The sequence below is a fragment of the Dendrobates tinctorius genome, unplaced genomic scaffold (assembly GCF_039654945.1).
Source record: "Dendrobates tinctorius isolate UK_male_01 unplaced genomic scaffold, ASM3965494v1 ptg000249l, whole genome shotgun sequence".
Classification (NCBI taxonomy): domain Eukaryota; kingdom Metazoa; phylum Chordata; class Amphibia; order Anura; family Dendrobatidae; genus Dendrobates; species Dendrobates tinctorius.
In genome coordinates, this window is record NW_027361916.1 from 3,565,001 (window position 1) to 3,580,809 (window position 15,809).

Genomic DNA, 15,809 nt, shown 5'->3' on the forward strand with positions numbered 1-15,809 from the left:
ATGTGACCAGAAGGGGCGGGGCCTCCTCCTCCATAGAGCAGAGCAGCAGACAGGAACCTGCCGGTGTCATGGCAGGTAAGTGGATGTTCATGCACGAGCTGGGAGGGGGTGATGTTGCTTGCATGGGGCTGCATGCTGGAGGGGGTTCTGCCTGGGGAGAAAGAGGTGATATTGTTTGCATGGGGCTGCGTGTGCTTGCTGAAGGGGGGGTCCGCCTCGGGAGAAGGGGGTGATGCTTAAATGGGGCTGCATGTGCATGCTTGAGGGGGTCTGCCTGGTGAGAAGGTTGTGATGTTGCTGGAGGACGGTTCTGCCTGGGGAGAAGGGGGTGATGTTGCTTGCATGGGGCTGCGTGCGCATGCTGGAGGGGGGTCTGCCTGGGGAGAAGGGGGTGATGTTGCTTGCATGGGGCTGCGTGCGCATGCTGGAGGGGGGTCTGCCTGGGGAGAAGGAGGTGATGTTGCCTGCATGGAGCTGCGTGTGCTTGCTGAAGGGGGGGTCCGCCTCGGGAGAAGGGGGTGATGTTTGCATGGGGCTGCATGTGCATGCTTGAGGGGGTCTGCCTGGTGAGAAGGGGGTGATGTTGCTGGAGGACAGTTCTGCCTGGGGAGAAGGGGGTGATGTTGCTTGCATGGGGCTGCGTGCGCATGCTGGAGGGGGGTCTGCCTGGGGAGAAGGGGGTGATGTTGCTTGCATGGGGCTGCGTGTGCATGCTGGAGGGGGGGTCTGCCTGGGGAGAAGGGGGTGATGTTGCTTTCATGGGGCTGCATGTGCATGCTGGAGGGGGGTCTGCCTGGGGAGAAGGGGTTGATGTTGGTTGCATGGGGCTGCATGTGCATGCTGGAGGGGGGGTCTGCCTGGGGAGGTGGTGATGTTGCTTGCATGGGGCTGGATGCTGGAGGGGGGGTCTGCCTGGGGAGAAGGGGGTGATGTTGCTTGCATGGAGCTGCGTGTGCATGCTGAAGGGGGGGGTCCGCCTCGGGAGAAGGGGGTAATGTTGCTTGCATGGGGCTGCATGTTCATGCTGGAGAGGGAGGTCTGCCTGGGGTGAAGGGGGTGATGTTGGTTGCATGGGGGTGAATGCTGGAGGGGGGTCTGCCTGGGGAGCAGGGGGTGATGCTTGCATGGGGCTGCATGTGCATGCTTGAGGGGGTCTGCCTGGTGAGAAGGGGGTGATGTTGCTGGAGGACGGTTCTGCCTGGGGAGAAGGGGGTGATGTTGCTTGCATGGGGCTGCATTCTGGAGGTGGGTCTGCCTGGGGAGAAGGGGTTGATGTTGGTTGCATGGGGCTGCATGTGCATGCTGGAGGGGGGGTCTGCCTGGGGAGGTGGTGATGTTGCTTGCATGGGGCTGGATGCTGGAGGGGGGGTCTGCCTGGGGAGAAGGGGGTGATGTTGCTTGCATGGGGCTGCATGCGCATGCTGGAGGGGGGTCTACCTGGGGAGAAGGGGGTAATATTGCTTGCATGGGACTGCGTGCTAGGAGTCTACCTAGGGAAGGAAGTGCGCTGCCCCTCTCCCTGCCGGGGGCGCTGTCACTGTAACCAAGGTCGCACCTTTAAAAGATTCTGTAATGCTGTAGATAAGCCCCGGATGTAACCTGAAAGATATGAAAAACAAGTTATATTATACTCACCGGGGGCGGTTAGTGTCGCTGTCCAGTCCGGGTCCTCCCATCTTCATGTGATGACGTTCCCCTTCTTCCCCCTGTTGAGGGCAGAGTAAATTACTGCAGTGCGCTGGGAAAGGTCAGAGAGGGCCTGCGCTGCTGCAGAAGGAAGAAGGAGGACGGCATCACATGAAGATGGGAGGACCCGGACCGAACCGCAACACCCATCGGACCGGATCCCGGGGTGAGTATAATCTGACTCTTTTTTTCTTATCTTTCAGGTTACATCCGGGGCTCATCTACAGCATTACAGAATGCATTACAGAATGTTGTAGATAAGCCCCTGATGGCGGTGGCCGCAGCTTATTGGCCAAAAATGGGAGCACAGATTCCCTTTAAAGCTAGGGCCCCCCTGTTTTGGTAACTGTGACGTGGTAGTGGGCTTCATACAGGCTTATCAGAATGTAAAGTAATAACCTCATGTTCAGTTTGTACATTGTTGCTGATGGGCATTAGATCACGGTGTGAATATTGGGAGGGGCGGCCATGGCTTTTTGTACAATTTAGGCAGGATTTTTCTTACATAAATTTCTTTGTTTTCTTCTAGGTGTTGTGGGTTTCCTCTGTCTTTTTTCACCATGCCCTCCACAGTAGTGACCTCTTTGGATGGCAATTCATCATTTGCCATATCTCCACCAAGTGGAGTGCTGGTGCCTCCACCATCCGTGTTCTGCCAAAATTGGTGTGACCCAGCACCCCTCCGATGTCAGATAGATGAGTCTAAGATCTCCGAAGTTCCCGTCCCCTCTTTCCACTTCTCGTGGCTTGCTAGGGTTGGTCCTGTGGGGGTCTACCACCTTTTCATTTCCTTTGTCCAATATTTATTTCTCACCTTTACCTTATCTGCTGTACGTACTGTCATGCTTCTCTCTATTTTTTCGGGGCTTTGTTTCATGGGTTTTTTTGGGGTCATCCTAGGACTTGTTATATATGGCACAGGGCCCACCTAGGTCCCTGATAAAATTTGGTCACCAAGGAGGATAGCAGGCCCAGGCTAAGCCACAGAAAACCAGAGAGGTTGGTAACTTAGCGGATGCAAACCCCTGATCCTGTCCACACAACTAGCAGTAGCCGTGGAGCATACCTACGATGATCCTAGATGCCTCGGCACAGCCGGAGAGCTAACTAAGCCTAACGCAAGAAAGGGGAAATCTAAACTGCCCCAGAGAAGACCTCAAAGGAATAGCTAGCCCCCAAACATATACTGTCGGTGAGACAAGATGAAAACACAAACGCAGGCAGAAAAATAGACTGAGCAAACGATGGGGCCCACACTGACCAGACAGGACAGGAAAGGAAAGACACTGTCTGCAATCACGCAAAAAACCCTGCAAAAATCCAACACGTCTGATGCACAAAAACACTGAAGTCGCACAACGTCGCCCCCACTAGATCAGCACTCTGGTATATTCTGAAAGCAAAGCAAAAAGAGACCAATATAAAAGGGGACAAAACAAACTGGCACGTGCAGTAACATATGGGCGGTGATACAGCCCCAGGCAGAGCTAGCTGACCCGCATAAAGCAGAGATAAACAAAACCAGATCAAATGCAAACAGAATAGCAAATGAACCACTTAGCTGAACATGCAGGGAAAGAGCAGGAGACATCAGACCTCAGGAGGCACAGGAAGAAAATCACCAGCAGGGATAGAGGGAGTCAGCTGTCTTAAATCCTAATCAGAAACCCCAGATCTCCAATCGTCTTCCTCATTATCAGGTGGCAAGCCTCTGTCAATCAGATCAGCTCCACTACCTCCAATAACCACCAGAGGGAGCCCAGAAAGAGAACTCTCAATCTGACCCGCTCCACTATCTTCAGTAATCACCAGAGAGAGAATTCACAACAGTACCCCCCCCTTGAGGAGGAGTCACCGAACCCTCAACCATGCCACCAGGCCGGTAAGGATGGGCCCGGTGAAAAGCACGAACCAATCTTTCGGCATGAATGTCAGAAGCAGAGACCCAAGAATTATCCTCCTGGCCATAACCCTTCCATTTGACCAGGTACTGGAGTCTCCGTCTAGCAAACGAGAATCCAATATTTTCTCTACCTCATACTCCAAATTACCTTTAACCAATACAGGGTCAGGAGGTGCCTCCATTGGAACTACTGGCTCTACAAACCTTTTCAACAAGGATTTATGGAACACGTTATGAATCTTAAACGTAACTGGAAGAGCCAAACGGGATTAAGGATTTCCAAAATCTTATAAGGTCCAATGAATCTTGATTTGAATTTTGGAGATGCAACCTTCATAGGAATATTCTTTGAAGACAACCAAACCATATCACCCACTTTAAACCTGGGACCAATGGTCCTATGCCGGTTGGAAAACTGTTGGCATTTTTCTTGAGAGTGGGACAACTTATCCACCACTTGGTCCAAAATCTGCTGCATTCTCTCTACCACAGAATCCACACTTGGCCAAAGATTCCACCTGCCCTGAAGAAAATCGAGGATGAAACCCAAAGTTACAGAAAAAGGGCGACATCAAAGTGGCAGAACTAGCCCTATTGTTTAGCGCAAATTTGGCCAAGGGCAAAACTGAGACCCAGTCATCCTGATCAGCAGATAGGAAACATCTCAAATAGGATTCTAAAGTCTGGTTTGTTCTCTCAGTTTGCCCATTGGTCTGAGGATAAAATGCAGAGGAGAAAGATAACTGAATTCCCAGTTTGGAACAAAAAGCTCTCCAAAATCTGGAAACAAACTGGACTCCTCTGTCCGACACAATGTTCTCAGAAATCCCGTGCAACCAAACCCACCTGTTGTAAAAACAAGGGCACCAACTCAGAAGAAGATGGCAACTTTGGGAGTGGTACAAGATGGACCATCTTAGAAAATCTATCACAGATGACCCAGATAACAGTCATTCTCTGAGAGACAGGAAGATTAGAAATAAAATCCATTGAGGTATGAGTCCATGGCCTCCTGGGCACCGGCAGGGGCATCAACAACCCACTAGAACGAGAACAGGGCTTGGACCGAGAACTAGTCCCACAGGACTGCACAAAAATTCCTGACATCACGAGATAAGGCAGGTCACCAAAAAGACCGACTCACCAAATCTCTGGTACCAAAAATACCTGGATGACCAGCCAATGCGGAGAAATGAATTTCAGACATTACGCTTTTCCTCCACAGGTCAGGAACATACAATTTCCCCATAGAGCAACGTTCAGGTTTGTCCTCCTGAAATTCCTCCAGGGCACGTCTCAAATCGGGTGAGATGGCGGAAAGAACTACACCCTCATTTAGAATGGTAGTAGGCTTGGTCACATCAAAAGAATCTGCAAATTCAGGGGTCTCATGCCCCCTTCATCAGGAAATACCACAAATACATACAGGTATCACAGACATAAATAGGTTTGTAAGGATGCTGGATTTCAAAAAAATGAGCGCCAACAAGTCAGATGATGCAGTGTCAAAGTTCAATGACACCACATGGTTAACAGTTAACCTAAGATATATTACAAAAGAATACGTATTTTAAAAGATTTTTTGATTAAATTTTCGTTTACAAAACAGATAATAAAGTCAAATTTACGATTTAAACAAAAAAAAAAAAAAAAAAGGGGAAAGGGGGAGTTTATTCTTGTTTAGAGGTGGATACCTTACAAGTGGACTATCGTATGGAAACAGCAAACCGCTTTTTTTTCATTGAAAGCATTGCAATCTTAATACAAAAAGGGGAAAAAAGTAAAAACATAATTTTAATTCATTACCAATAAAAAATATATAATTTTAGTTAAATTCTAAAAAATTAAATATAAAATTATTTTTTAGTATAGAGGAAATGGGTTAAAAAATAATAAAGGATGCTAAAAGTAGCAACACACGAGAAGCTGCACAGCAGCCAGCGCTGCTCAGAATGAGAACGCAGACAGCATGGATTCATTACTTCACTAATACAAAGATCATGGGCAAATTTTAGATTTAACATGAAGCACATAAAAAAAGGGGGTTAATATCAGATGCAGCAACACACAGGACGCTGTGCAGGAGCCAACTACTGCTCAAAGAAAAAACGCAGGATAAAGCGGCAGAGTGAATGGGTGGCTTCATTAATAGATAAGATCGCAGGCAGCTTTAGTGTTCACCCCCTGACACATAAGTCTTTTTACTGTGAAGGAGTGGCAGTAACATTCTTGCACTGTTCACTAATCTCTATGACTAGGCAATATATGCATGGGAGCTGAGATACTATTATCAGCCGGGGTCATTCTTTCATGTCAGACTAGTAGAATTAGTAGCGCTTACCCGGGCTTAATTAAAGAAAAAAAAAAAAAAAAAAAAAAAAAACTCTTCAAAAAATGCAACTAACAGAGATAATGTTTAAGACAGAGGTATGAAAGTGATTGCTCCCAAGGGCAAAAGGAGCTAAACCTGATAGGAGGCTATACAGGATTTTCATATATATAACACTCTTTTAGAGCTAACGCACAAGCAATATTTAAGCAAATACATAAATATTTTTTTTTTTTTTTTTCTTTTTTTTCCCTCCTCTTCCTTTTTCATTAGACCAAGGAGGCACAGTATTGTAAAATTAATTATAAATATAAATATAAAATTGCAATTAGGTATTGCATTAAGTGCAAACAAATCTATAAAAAAATATATTAAAAACCACAAGGCGGGGACTGCATAACTAGGTTGACATTATAAACAAGGGAAACTGACACAAATAGTACAAATAAAATTTTAAATTTAAATAGAACAAAGAGAAATTATCGCAAAAGAACTCAGAAGCCATCTATACACATGAGGGTTTTTTTTTTTTTTTTTTTTTTTTCCCTTTAAGGTTGCAGAGCATGTGAATATAGATATAAACAAAAATTCCACTGTCTAGGTAAAAACCTCAGTTATTTCATTTAGACCCTGTGGTTTCAGACTCCCTAATTTGTAGATCCAATAGGCTTCCTTTCTATTTAGTTTCGTAGATCTGTTCGGTGCACATTTAGGTATATGATCGATAGGGCTAATTTTTAATAATTTCGAATTCTTATCATGTACCAAGGCGTAATGTCTGGATAGCCCATGAGTAAGCAGGCCTTTTTTAATATTATGCCGATGGGAGTTCAGTCTGAGGTGTAGGGGTTGTGTGGTCCTCCCCACATATTGCTTACCACAGGGACATTCAATGACATAAATGACAAAGTCAGAGTTACAATTTAGAACAAAAGGGATCATAAATTTCTCTTTGGTAGAAAATGAAATTATATAATCAGCTTTATGATTTATATTAGAACAGCATAAGCAGTTCCTCGTGCCACATTTAAAGATTCCTTTAGTTGAATTCAGGGTGTAACCGTTAATGGGGCTAGCATGAGCTCTCAGGCGGCTAGGGGCTATTAGATCCTTGATTGTGGGGGCTCTACGGAATGTAACCCCGGGATTCCTAGGAAGGATATTGTTCAGAATGGGATCGTTCAGTAATATATGCCAATTCTTATGAAAAATTCTACGAATTTCATTATGTTCAATGGAGAATTGCGTTATAAAATTCATTGAAAAGTTCTTATCAGTAATAACTTGCTCTTTAGGCTCCAGCAATGCTCTCTGATTTACTTTGATAGAGTTTTTAAAGGCATTCTTAATTAAATGTGAAGGGTATTTTTGGGCAAAAAATCTTTTCTTTAAAATATTGGACTCATCTTTAAAGTCAGTATCCAATGAGCAGTTTTTTCTAATCCGGTGAAATTGATTGTTAGGAATGTTATTCAACCATTTATTGTAGTGCCCACTATTAAAATGAATGTAGCCATTGGTGTCTACTTTTTTAAAAAATGTTTTGCTACATATTCTGTCTTCTTTAATAAAAAGGTTAATATCTAAAAAATTAATTAAAAGACTGCTGTAAGCTGCTGTAAAAGAAAGATCCCAGTCATTACAATTTATTGTCTGAATAAAAGTTTCAACATTGTTAGTGGAGTTGTCCCAGATAAAAAATAAATCATCAATGAATCTTTTATAAAAAATAATATTTTTGCTCCAATTTTCATTCAAAATAAAGGAATTTTCAAAAATCCCCATGAAAAGGTTAGCGAAAGTAGGTGCTACCTTCGAGCCCATTGCGGTCCCCTTAACTTGTTGATAAAATATTTTTTCAAAGGTAAAAAAATTATTTTTCAATATAAAATCAATACCTTTTAAAATAAAATCCTTTTGAGCCAAAGAAAGTCTAATGTCAGATTTTAAAAAATGATGAAAACAATTCACACCTACATCATGTGGAATATTAGAATAAAGTGCAGTCACATCCATAGTAATGAAAACATATTGTGGTTTCCAAGTGATTTCTTGGAGTAGATACAATAGATGAGTTGAGTCTCTGAGGTGACTTTTTAATTCAAATACATGCGGTAACATAATCCTATCAATGTAATGAGCTAGATTAGAGGTTAGAGAGTTAATACCCGCAATTATCGGTCTGCCAGGAGGATTGCAAAGACCTTTATGTACTTTAGGTAAGTGATAAAAAAAAGGAATGCTTGGGTTTTTAATGCTTAAAAACTTTTTTTCTTTATAATTGAAAATATTCTGGGAAAGACCCTCGATGATTAAAGCATTATAGGCTATAATAGATTTAGAATAATCGCTAAATGAGCTTTTAATGTAGTAGCTAGTATCAGATAAAATTCTATGAGCTTCATTAATGTAGTCGCATCGATTTTGGATTACAATCCCACCACCTTTGTCAGCCTGTCTAATCACAATCAAACTGTTAAGAGAAAGGGATTTCAATGCTTGTTTCTCTTGTCTATTAAGATTAGGTTTCTTCCTTTTACTAATGCCCCTCCATGTTATTTTTTCAAACTCTTTTTGTACAATATCGCTGAAGGCATTAATCTGATGACTTTTGTCCTCAAGGGGATAAAAATTAGATTTATAAGGTACATCGAGATGAAAAAGATCATGAACATCTTCATCCATTTCAGCAGAATCCTTTGTGGTGTTTTTAGCAAAATGTCTTTTGAGAGTTAATTTTCTAATAAAAATCTGCAAGTCCTCTTTTTGGACTTGCAGATTTTTATTAGAAAATTAACTCTCAAAAGACATTTTGCTAAAAACACCACAAAGGATTCTGCTGAAATGGATGAAGATGTTCATGATCTTTTTCATCTCGATGTACCTTATAAATCTAATTTTTATCCCCTTGAGGACAAAAGTCATCAGATTAATGCCTTCAGCGATATTGTACAAAAAGAGTTTGAAAAAATAACACGGAGGGGCATTAGTAAAAGGAAGAAACCTAATCTTAATAGACAAGAGAAACAAGCATTGAAATCCCTTTCTCTTAACAGTTTGATTGTGATTAGACAGGCTGACAAAGGTGGTGGGATTGTAATCCAAAATCGATGCGACTACATTAATGAAGCTCATAGAATTTTATCTGATACTAGCTACTACATTAAAAGCTCATTTAGCGATTATTCTAAATCTATTATAGCCTATAATGCTTTAATCATCGAGGGTCTTTCCCAGAATATTTTCAATTATAAAGAAAAAAAGTTTTTAAGCATTAAAAACCCAAGCATTCCTTTTTTTTATCACTTACCTAAAGTACATAAAGGTCTTTGCAATCCTCCTGGCAGACCGATAATTGCGGGTATTAACTCTCTAACCTCTAATCTAGCTCATTACATTGATAGGATTATGTTACCGCATGTATTTGAATTAAAAAGTCACCTCAGAGACTCAACTCATCTATTGTATCTACTCCAAGAAATCACTTGGAAACCACAATATGTTTTCATTACTATGGATGTGACTGCACTTTATTCTAATATTCCACATGATGTAGGTGTGAATTGTTTTCATCATTTTTTAAAATCTGACATTAGACTTTCTTTGGCTCAAAAGGATTTTATTTTAAAAGGTATTGATTTCATATTGAAAAATAATTTTTTTACCTTTGAAAAAATATTTTATCAACAAGTTAAGGGGACCGCAATGGGCTCGAAGGTAGCACCTACTTTCGCTAACCTTTTCATGGGGATTTTTGAAAATTCCTTTATTTTGAATGAAAATTGGAGCAAAAATATTATTTTTTATAAAAGATTCATTGATGATTTATTTTTTATCTGGGACAACTCCACTAACAATGTTGAAACTTTTATTCAGACAATAAATTGTAATGACTGGGATCTTTCTTTTACAGCAGCTTACAGCAGTCTTTTAATTAATTTTTTAGATATTAACCTTTTTATTAAAGAAGACAGAATATGTAGCAAAACATTTTTTAAAAAAGTAGACACCAATGGCTACATTCATTTTAATAGTGGGCACTACAATAAATGGTTGAATAACATTCCTAACAATCAATTTCACCGGATTAGAAAAAACTGCTCATTGGATACTGACTTTAAAGATGAGTCCAATATTTTAAAGAAAAGATTTTTTGCCCAAAAATACCCTTCACATTTAATTAAGAATGCCTTTAAAAACTCTATCAAAGTAAATCAGAGAGCATTGCTGGAGCCTAAAGAGCAAGTTATTACTGATAAGAACTTTTCAATGAATTTTATAACGCAATTCTCCATTGAACATAATGAAATTCGTAGAATTTTTCATAAGAATTGGCATATATTACTGAACGATCCCATTCTGAACAATATCCTTCCTAGGAATCCCGGGGTTACATTCCGTAGAGCCCCCACAATCAAGGATCTAATAGCCCCTAGCCGCCTGAGAGCTCATGCTAGCCCCATTAACGGTTACACCCTGAATTCAACTAAAGGAATCTTTAAATGTGGCACGAGGAACTGCTTATGCTGTTCTAATATAAATCATAAAGCTGATTATATAATTTCATTTTCTACCAAAGAGAAATTTATGATCCCTTTTGTTCTAAATTGTAACTCTGACTTTGTCATTTATGTCATTGAATGTCCCTGTGGTAAGCAATATGTGGGGAGGACCACACAACCCCTACACCTCAGACTGAACTCCCATCGGCATAATATTAAAAAAGGCCTGCTTACTCATGGGCTATCCAGACATTACGCCTTGGTACATGATAAGAATTCGAAATTATTAAAAATTAGCCCTATCGATCATATACCTAAATGTGCACCGAACAGATCTACGAAACTAAATAGAAAGGAAGCCTATTGGATCTACAAATTAGGGAGTCTGAAACCACAGGGTCTAAATGAAATAACTGAGGTTTTTACCTAGACAGTGGAATTTTTGTTTATATCTATATTCACATGCTCTGCAACCTTAAAGGGAAAAAAAAAAAAAAAAACCCTCATGTGTATAGATGGCTTCTGAGTTCTTTTGCGATAATTTTTCTTTGTTCTATTTAAATTTAAAATTTTATTTGTACTATTTGTGTCAGTTTCCCTTGTTTATAATGTCAACCTAGTTATGCAGTCCCCGCCTTGTGGTTTTTAATATATTTTTTTATAGATTTGTTTGCACTTAATGCAATACCTAATTGCAATTTTATATTTATATTTATAATTAATTTTACAATACTGTGCCTCCTTGGTCTAATGAAAAAGGAAGAGGAAGAAAAAAAAAAAAAAAAAAAAAAAAAAAATATTTATGTATTTGCTTAAATATTGCTTGTGCGTTAGCTCTAAAAGAGTGTTATATATATGAAAATCCTGTATAGCCTCCTATCAGGTTTAGCTCCTTTTGCCCTTGGGAGCAATCACTTTCATACCTCTGTCTTAAACATTATCTCTGTTAGTTGCATTTTTTGAAGAATTTTTTGAAGAGTTTTTTTTTTTTTTTTCTTTAATTAAGCCCGGGTAAGCGCTACTAATTCTACTAGTCTGACATGAAAGAATGACCCCGGCTGATAATAGTATCTCAGCTCCCATGCATATATTGCCTAGTCATAGAGATTAGTGAACAGTGCAAGAATGTTACTGCCACTCCTTCACAGTAAAAAGACTTATGTGTCAGGGGGTGAACACTAAAGCTGCCTGCGATCTTATCTATTAATGAAGCCACCCATTCACTCTGCCGCTTTATCCTGCGTTTTTTCTTTGAGCAGTAGTTGGCTCCTGCACAGCGTCCTGTGTGTTGCTGCATCTGATATTAACCCCCTTTTTTTATGTGCTTCATGTTAAATCTAAAATTTGCCCATGATCTTTGTATTAGTGAAGTAATGAATCCATGCTGTCTGCGTTCTCATTCTGAGCAGCGCTGGCTGCTGTGCAGCTTCTCGTGTGTTGCTACTTTTAGCATCCTTTATTATTTTTTAACCCATTTCCTCTATACTAAAAAATAATTTTATATTTAATTTTTTAGAATTTAACTAAAATTATATATTTTTTATTGGTAATGAATTAAAATTATGTTTTTACTTTTTTCCCCTTTTTGTATTAAGATTGCAATGCTTTCAATGAAAAAAAAGCGGTTTGCTGTTTCCATACGATAGTCCACTTGTAAGGTATCCACCTCTAAACAAGAATAAACTCCCCCTTTCCCTTTTTTTTTTTTTTTTTTTTGTTTAAATCGTAAATTTGACTTTATTATCTGTTTTGTAAACGAAAATTTAATCAAAAAATCTTTTAAAATACGTATTCTTTTGTAATATATCTTAGGTTAACTGTTAACCATGTGGTGTCATTGAACTTTGACACTGCATCATCTGACTTGTTGGCGCTCATTTTTTTGAAATCCAGCATCCTTACAAACCTATTTATGTCTGTGATACCTGTATGTATTTGTGGTATTTCCTGATGAAGGGGGCATGAGACCCCTGAAACGCGTAGAATAAAACCACTGCAATCATACAGCATTCTCCTGGAATTTGTCTAAAGCGGCAGCGCGGAATATAGCTACAAACTCCCTTTGGATTCATCATTTCTTTGGTCACTGAAGACCTGTGGATCTGCAGCAGCCGCTACCTACACGCTCTTATCTCATCCTAACCAGGTGAGCAGATTTCATGATATACTGTCTTTTGTAACGTGGATAAGACCCTATTGCGCTTTTTTGTCTCCCCCTTTTTTTGCAAAAGAATCTGCAAAGAAACTCCTAGAAAGGTCGTCCGCCTTAACATTCATAGTGCCTGGAAGAAAAGAGACCACAAAATTAAACCGCGTGAAAAACAAGGCCCACCTAGCCTGTCTAGGATTCAAGTGTTTGGCTGATTCAAGATAAATCAAATTCTTGTGGTCAGTGAGGACCACAACTTGATGTCTCGCTCCCTCCACCCAATGTCTCCACTCTTGAAATGCCCATTTCATGGCCAACAATTCCCGATTCCCCACGTCATAGATATGTTCAGATGGGGAGAATTTTTGAGAAAAGAAGGCACAGGGATTCATCTTAGAACTCACCGGATCTCTTTGGGACAAAACGGCTCCTGCACCAATCTCAGAAGCATCTACCTCCACCTGAAATGGGAGTGAGGCATCAGGTTGCCGTAGAACCGGAGCCGAAGTGAATCTCCGCTTAAGCTTCTGAAATGCCAAAACTGCCTCTGTAGACCAATTCACCACATCAGCGCCCTTTTTGGTCAAATCAGTTAGTGGTTTAACAATACCAGAAAAAATACTTATAAATTTACGGTAGAAATTAGCAAAACCCAAAAACTTCAGGAGAGTCTTCAAAGAAGTAGGCTGAACCCAATCATAAATGGCCTGTATCTTGGCCGGGTCCATTTCAATAGCCGACGGGTACAAAATGAATCCCAAAAATGAAATCCTCTGTACACCAAAGAGGCACTTCGATCCCTTAACATACAGAGAATTTTCCCTCAAAACCGGAACACCATCAGGTCATGTTCCACATGAGAATCCCAATCACTGGAAAAGATCAAAATATCATCCAGACAAATGATCAAAAACTTATCCACAAGGTCCCGGAATATATCGTTCATAAAAGACTGGAAGACAGAAGTGGCATTAGCTTAAAAGCATCACCAGGTACTCAAAATGTCCCTCCTGAGTATTAAATGCTGTCTTCCATTCATCCCCGTGTTTTATGCGAATAAGATTATACGCCCCCCTGAGGTCAAGCTTGGCAAACCAACAGGCACTTTAACTCTGGAAAATAAATCAGAAATCAGGGGTAACGGGTACTGATATTTAACAGTGATTTTGTTAAGGGAACGATAGTCCATACATGGCCTTAGTGAACCATCTTTCTTGGCCACAAAAAAAAGCCAGCACCTAAAGGTGAAGAGGATGGTCTAATATGACCATTCTCCAATGACTCCTTGATATAGGATCGCATAGCATCATGTTCGGGTACCGATAAATTGAAAAGCCGACCTTTGGGAAATTTACGCCCGGGCATTAACTCAATTGCACAGTCATAACTCCTGTGAGGAGGCAAACACGCAGACTTACTCTCACTGAATACATCAGAAAAATCAGCCAAATAGGAATATCATGAGACTGGGGAGAGCTGGAGAAAACAGGAGTGTCACTAAGAACACATTGACAACCCCAACTCACCACAGACACAGATTTCCAATGTAAAACAGGATTATGAGTTTGCAACCAAGGGAAACCCAGAACAATAGTATCATGCAAATTGTGCAACACCAAAAATTTACAATTTTCTTGGTGGTCTGGGACGACTCACATTATCACCTGGGTCCAAAACTGGGGTTTATTCTCCGCCAAAGGAGTAGCATCAATACCCCTCAAAGGGATAGGAGTCCACAGGGGTATCATGGGAAAACCACAACGTTTAGCAAAGTCTAAATCCAGCAGATTCAAAGCTGCTCCTGAATCTACAAAAGCCTTAGCGGAAAATGTAGACAAGGAGCAGATCAGGGTAATCGCCAAAAGGAACTTAGGTTGTACACTGCCTACCACAAATGTGTGAGCAAAACGCTTTTCTCGTTTAGGGCAGACAGCAATAGTACGAGAGGCGTCCCCGCAGAAAAAACACAACTTATTACGCCTTCTAAACTCCTGACATTGCGCCCTAGACAAAACCCTATCACATTGCATGGGTTCAGAAGTTCGTTCGAAAGGCGGCAACGCCTCTCGTGTAGTTTTACGCTCACGTAAACGTCGATCAATTTGAATGGCCAATGACATGGAGTTAAGACCAGAGGGGACAGGAAATCCCACCATAACATATTTTATGGTTTCTGCCCAACCCTTCCGAAAGAGAGCCGCTAGGGCATCGTCATTCCATTTAGTAAGGACCGCCCACTTTCAGAATTTTTGACAATATAACTCTGCAGAATCCTGACCCTGGTTCAATGCCAATAAGGTTTTCTCAGCTTGATCAACAGCATTAGGTTCATCATACAACAACTCCAAGGCTTGAAAAAACGTATCCACATTAGCCAGAATAGGATCTCCAGGTGTCAGAGAAAAAGCCCAATCCTAGGGATCGCCGCGCAGCAGGGAGATGACAATTTTAACCTGCTGCACCGAGCTCCCCGAGGAGTTAGGCTTCAAGGCAAGAAATAATTTACAATTATTCTTAAAATTCAGAAATTTAGACCGATCCCCAGAAAACATCAGGAGTAGGGATTTTTGGTTCAACAGCAGAAGATTGAGCGAGATAGGCAGAAATTCCCCACACTTCAGCAGCGAGCTGCTCAACACGATAGGACAATTGCTTAGTCTCCATTTAGACAAAAAATATCCTCCTACGGCCCCAGAAAAAAAAGGAAAAAATATATGGAAAAAAAATTGACACTTAGAGTACCCTAGAGTCTACAGTTAGGCTGGTGATTCTGTTATGAATGGGTCACCGAGGAGGATAGCAGGCCCAGGCTAAGCCACAGAAAACCAGAGAGGTTGGTAACTAAGCGGATTGCAGACCCCTGATCCTATCCACACAACTAGCAGTAGCCATGGAGCATGCCTACGATGATCCTAGACGCCTCGGCACAGCCGGAGAGCTAACTAAGCCTAAAGAAAGAAAGGGGAAATCTAAACTGCCCTGGAGCAGACCCCAAAGGAATAGCTAGCCCCCAAACATATATTGTTGATGAAAACACAAACGCAGGCAGAAAAATAGACTGTGCAACGATGGGGCCCACTGTTATGAATGAGTCACCGAGGAGGAAGAAACAAAAAGCAAGCTAAGCCCAGAAAACCGGAGAGGTTGGTAACTAGCGGATTGCAGACCCCTGATCCTATCCACACAACTAGCAGTAGCCGTGGAGCGTGCCTACGGTGGTCCTAGACGCCTCATCATAGC

General features: G+C 41.2%; 1 protein-coding gene across 1 annotated transcript in view; it reads right to left on the bottom strand.

Moving 5' to 3' along the window:
- LOC141063328 (gastrula zinc finger protein XlCGF66.1-like) overlaps positions 1-2,751 on the bottom strand; it is a 243,991-nt gene extending 241,240 nt beyond the window's left edge. Inside the window, exon 1 of the mRNA XM_073557377.1 lies at positions 1,556-2,751. The gene's annotated coding sequence lies outside the window, so the exon portion shown is untranslated. The remainder of the gene's footprint in view (positions 1-1,555) is intronic.
- Between the last annotated feature and the right edge of the window lie 13,058 nt (positions 2,752-15,809).